This window comes from Myotis lucifugus, unplaced genomic scaffold (assembly GCF_000147115.1).
Source record: "Myotis lucifugus unplaced genomic scaffold, Myoluc2.0 scaffold_218, whole genome shotgun sequence".
NCBI lineage: Eukaryota > Metazoa > Chordata > Mammalia > Chiroptera > Vespertilionidae > Myotis > Myotis lucifugus.
In genome coordinates, this window is record NW_005871266.1 from 818,601 (window position 1) to 824,969 (window position 6,369).

Genomic DNA, 6,369 nt, shown 5'->3' on the forward strand with positions numbered 1-6,369 from the left:
CAGATGAGTGGATTAAAAATGGTGGTACATCTACACAATGGAATACTATGCTGCTGTAAAAAAGTAGGAATTCTTACCATTTGCAACAGCATGGATGGAACTGGAGAGCATTATGCTAAGTGAAATAAGCCAGTCAATGAAAGAAAAATACCACATGATCTCACTCATTTATGGATAATAAAGACCATTATAAACTATGAACAAAAATAGATACAGAGGCAGAGCAGCATCGAATAGACTGTCAAACTACAGTGGGAAGGCTGGGGAGGGTTGGGGGGGCCCGAGGGGGGGTAAGAGATCAACGGAAGGACTTGTATGCATGCATATAAGCATAACCAATGGACATAAGACACTGGGGGGTAGGGGAGGCCGGGGGAATGTCAAGGGAAAAAAAAAGGAGACATATGTAATACTCTGTAATACTTTAAGCAATGAAACAAAGAAAAAAAAAGAAATATTTTAATATCGCTATTCGCCTTTTCTCTATAATAGAAGTATCAACCAAATTCATGATCAACAATGACAGATTGAAACACACGCATGTGATTGGCACTAGTGAGAGCTTTATATGTATCGCACATGCGCACTTTGCCTTTTATAGATATAGAATAAACTTGCTTAATTAGACCTGCTTTCTGATGTTGCTAAACATTTCCCAGCCCAATGAAGCACCCCAACTTCTCTTTCAGGTACTTGTAAGCAACACAGCAGTAAATATCAACACGAAGCAGATTATTATTGTAGATCATGCAGGGAGAACAAAGGGTAAAATATTTAACTGTAGCAGTGTTTGACTATATTCTGTGCAGTGAGAAAACCTGAAGTCATTGTCAAGTTCCACCATTTCTTACTTCTTTTCAGTTGGGTCAAGTTTCTAAACTTTCTAAATCTCCATTGTCTTGCTAATGAAAAGAAAATAGGATTCTACCAAGTCTCCTATCTACTTACTCCAGGACTTCTGTAAGGATCAAATGAGATGAGGCATGTGAAAACGCTTCACAAACATTTGGTTAAACTGTAAAATGTTTGCACCTGGCTATAAAGCAAGTCATGTTCCTGGGCTGAAGAAACTCCAAGGAGGCTAGTCACTAGGGAGAGGAAGCCAGGTGTTGCTATGTGAAGTCATTACTTGGCACCCATAGTGACCATTTCTGGGCTGGGCTGGGCTGTGGGCCACATTTTGCACCATGAGGTCTTGGCAGTGTTGGCTGCGATTTGGTGGGGTGTGCTCCAGGGTGTGTCCCACTTGGGGGAAGGTGAGTGTTGGTTTGTTGGGGCCAGGTCCATGGTGCTGTTTATTTTTTTTTATTTTTTTTTTAAATATATTTTATTGATTTTTCACAGAGAGGAAGGGAGAGAGATAGAGTTAGAAACATCGATGAGAGAGAAACATCGATCAGCTGCCCCTTGCACATCCCCCATCGGGGATGTGCCCGCAACCTAGGTACATGCCCTTGACCGGAATCGAACCCGGGACGTCTCAGTCCGCAAGCTGACGCTCTATCCACTGAGCCAAACCGGTTTCGGCAAGTGCCGTTTATTTTTAAAAGGCCAGTGGCCAGTGCACGTCATGGCAGCTCCTGCATTGAGCGTCTGCCCCCTGGTGTTCAGTGTGCATCATAGCTACTGGTCAAACGGACAGACACTTAGCCCTGACTGGGGGATGGAACCTACAATTGGAATGATGCTCTAACCCACCTGAGCTACCCAACCAGGGCCCTGTTTAATCTTTTCTTGTTTGTTATCGTTGTTGTTGTTGGTGGTGGTGGTGGTGTGTGTGTGTGTGTAAACCTGTGAAGGAACTATGCTTCTCAGGTGGGTACACCAATGTTCTATCCAGGCTGAAGATGTAGAAGACTATGGTGGAACATTAGGATGGGCAAGGGAATGTTTTCCATGGCTTTGATCATGTCACTCCCTGCTTTAAAGTTTCTCTTGGCTCCTTATTGGGAGGAGGTATACTAAAGTAATCAAATGTGTGGATATCGGGCCAAATATAGACTATTTGAACATCAAAATAAATAATTATGGTAATGGATTATAATCCTGTGTTCAAGGACCTCCCAATACCACTCTCACTCTCAATGATTTGCTATAAGGACCCACAGAGTAAGGAAGTTGTGCTGAGGATTACAGTTTGTTACTATGAAAGAATACAGATCAAAATCAGCAATGGAAAAAGGCACACAGTGTAGAGCATATGGAAAACCAGGTGCAAGTTTGCAGTTGTCCTCTCCCAGTGGAGTCCCGTGGACACTGATCACGTGCAGTACTGCCAGCCAGGGAAGCTCACCTCAGTTTTGGTGTCGGGGTTTTTATTGGTGGTCAGTCACATAGGCATGGCTGACTGCCCTGGTGGCTGAACTTATTTCTCTAGCCTCTTTAGAGGTCAAAAGATACTGTGTGGTCCAAAACCCTCACCATAAATCACATTGTTAGCATAAACTATCTGGTGTGGGCCAAGGCCTCAGGTAAACAAAGATACTCTTAACAGGAACGATATTCAAAGTACTTAAAACTTCCTGTCCTGGAGTCTGGCAAGGGACAAATCTTTCTTTGGAATGTACAGGGTCTGGACAACCTGGATCTGCTCAGTTAATCTTTTGGCACAAACCCATTGAATAACATAAGAATCCATGAGTCTATAATGAAATAAATAAATAAATAAATAAATAAATAAGAAAAAGTTCCCTCTTGTCCAAGAATGATTATAGGAGGGATAATGGATTAGAAAAATCACTGTTTGGTTACCATGATAATACTTACTTCAAGCAATAATTATTAATGGATGCTCCAGTGAGTTGATTAATGGTTGCCCAAAAGGTATGTCCATGTTCTATTCTTCAGAACATGGGAATTTGACTTTACTTGGGAAAAAGGGTCTTTGCAAGATATAATTAAATTAAGTACCTTGAGATGAGATCATCATGAATTACCTAGGTGGGTCCTAAATCCAATGACTGTAAGAGATTGGCTCACTGGAAGGAGTATCTCATCACTGTAAGAGATACTTAATGTTTTTCTCTTATAAAAGACAGAGCAGCAGACAGATATACAGAAGAGAAGGTAATGTGAGACAGAGACAGAGCAGAGATTAATGTGGCCACAAACCAAGGAATTCCACCAGAAGCTGGAATAGGCAAGCAAGAATTCTCCCCTGGAGTCTCCAGGGAAAACACCCTGCAGACATCTTGACTTCAGACTTCTGGCCTCCAGAACTCAGACAATAAATTTCTGTTGCGTTAAGCCATCAAGTTTGTAAGAATTTGTTGCAGCAGCCACAGGAAACTAATACAGATGCTAAAACTATTGGTGAAAAAGAGTGATGACTCAGGAATTTACAAATTCTTAAAGTACCCACAAAATTCATACTCATTATAAGGAAAAATATAAAAATATAGTAACTCCTCAGTGGGGAAAGTAGGCAATAGTCCTTATTGCTGAAACTTACTGGGTTTCAGAGTCAAACATAACTGGTTTGAAGTTCTACCTGCATTATTATCCTATCTAATAAAAGAGAAACATGGTAATTAGCCGTACGGCCACCACCCTTCCCATTGGCTAATCAGGGTGATATGCAAATTAACTGCCAGCCAAGATGGCGGCCGGCAGTCAGGCAGCTTAAAGCTAACAGGAGGCTTGCTTGCTTCAGTGACGGAGGACTCCAACGTTCCCCGCCTGCCGCTGCCGGCCTCTGAGCTTGCAGTTTGAAACATTGTAACAAATATAGAAGCTAAACAAAACCCCAGTAACCTGTTTTCAGTCGGCCGGGATCTCAGAGCTGGAGTCGCAACAAAGTTTCAAATACAGAAGGTAAACAAAGGCCAGAAACCTGCTTTCAGCAGCCGAGCCTCAGAGAGAAAGCCGGCTCTCAGCTCCAGTGACAGCCATAGAAGGTAAATAAATGTCAGAATAAAAAAAAAGAAAAAAAAGAGAGGTTTGGAGCTTCAGTCGCCCGCCAGACTGAAAACAGCCCTCAGCCCCTCACCCAGACTGGCCAGGCACCCCAGTGGGGACCCCCACCCTGAAGAACAAGATGGAGGCTAATTTGCATACTGAAGGCAGGCCGCAGCAGGCAAGGCTGTCTGCGGTCTGGGACCCGGATCTGTGACCCTGCCAGGCGGGGGTCAGTGCTTGAGGCTGTCCGAGGTCTGGGACCTGGATCCATGTCCTCGCGAGTGGGGCGGCAGTGCTTGAGGCTGTCCGCGGTCCCAGGACCTGGATCTGTGACCTGGTGGGCAGGGGGGCAGCACGGGAGGCTGTCTGCAGTCCGGGACCCGAATCTGTGACCCTGCCAGGTGGGGGTCAGTGCTTGAGGCTGTCCACGCGACCAAGACACGGATCTGTGACCCTGCCGGGCGGGGGGCAGAGCTTGAGGCTGTGCACGTCCCGGGACTCGGATCCGTGACCCTTCATGGTGGGGAGGCAGCCATCAGCGCCCAGCAGTGACTGCGCAAGATCCGCCTCCTGGCCCAGAAGGTGCAGGATCGCAGGGACAGCCACCGTGGTGGGCCAGACTGACGTCCTCCTGGCCGCACCACGGGGGTTTGCGGATCTGCAAAGCCAGAGGCCTCCGGTGTGCACATCCCCCCTGGCGTGCGAACATCCCCCAGTACACTGTCACCCTCCCACACCTGCAACAGTTGCAAACCAAGGCGTGCACAAGTTCCCCCCGCCTCTCCACCGCACTTCCATCAACCCGGCATGCCTAACACCCCCACAGGATGTGCACACATCCCCTCTGATGCGCTCACGTCCTTTGGAGAGTGTCTGGGTGTTCTGGGTGCTGAGAGTGGGCGCCTGTGAGATGACAGTGAGAGGGCGGAGTGGTGATGCCCTGTTCCCACAGAGGCCAGTGCAGCTACGAGATCACCTCTGGGGAGTTAATGCAGGTGCTGAGGCGGGAGCAGGTGCAGACAGACACACCTGGTGGGCACGGGCGGCCCTCTCTGAGGTGCCTTCGGTCAGCGTTCAATATCAAGAGCCCAGAGGCAGAGAGGAATTCCGTCCTCTCAGTGAAACAGTGGGATAGTCGGGGCGACTGTAGAGGAGGAATGTGCACTTTGGGTGCCAGCACCCATGAGTGAAGGCTGCCCTGACTGAGCTTTGCTTGCTTGGGGCCTAGCGCACTCCTGCCGGGCAACGGGTGACAGAACGTGCTTTTCCAAATTAATGAGAGAAAACATTGATTCTCCTGCTGCCCACGAAGGTGGAAAGTGAAGTGGGGAGACATGTGGGGAATGAGCAAGGTTCCCTGTCTGGGGGCTCCAAATCTGCTGTTGGTTTCTTTCACCACTGACTAGAGATATACAGGGTGTCCCCCCAAAATGTATACACACTTTGAATACCTACTAATTCCAATGGTTTTAAGCATAAGAAAGGAACAACAATGGAGCTGTTATCTGTTAAAAGTGTGGGCACAAACAGGTAGTTGGACATTCCCTGAGGGGTCTCAGATTGGAGAGGGTGAAGGCCAGACTGAGGGGCCCCTTCTCCCCCCCCCTACCCCAGTGCACGAATTTCGTGCACCGGGCTACTAGTCAATTTATATTAGCTGAAATGATTTTAGGAGTTACATAACTTCATTAAGCCTCAATTTTCTATAAAATGGAAATATTAATCATCAATACCCCTATCTTAAGGACATTTTGAGGAGTAAATGAGACAATCCATGTAAAGCCCACAGCACAGGATCCAGCACATATGTATTAAAATACACATTGGTTGTTCTGATGAGAATAGCTATCATCTACAGAATGAAGTTTAAAGTTCCTGTAATATGCCCTGGTCGGGTAGCCCAATTGGTTAGAGTGTCATCCCAATACTCCAAGGTTGCAGGTTCGATCCTGGGTCAGGGTACATACAAGAATCAACCAATGAATGCATGACTAAGTGGAACAACAAATGGATGTTCCTCTCTCTCTCCCTTAAATCAATTATATATATTTGGCTTTGATCATGTCACTCCGCTGGCGGGCGACTGAATTATTTATATATATATTTTTTAAGTTCCAGAGAGATAAAAGCTATACTCATTGAAAGACTTTATGATCAGGCCACACCCCTATCTTTACAGCTACTACTTAGATTATTTCATTCCCAGGCCTCCTGGTCCAATCCTTCAACCTTGCTCCTTCCAGAGCACCAATCAGCTAAGCCATTCACCAGAGCCCTGAGGTCCATCCATATCAATAGCTCAGACCACTCCTTCTACATACAAAATTGATGACCAAATCTGCTTCTTGAAGCTCTGCTCACTGGGAGGAGTATCTCATCACTGTCTGCCAGTGACACTTCAGTGAGACTGTGGCGTCCAAAGAAGCAGGCTTAAACACAGCTCTTTGGACTCCATTGCTGTTGCCCAGGGGT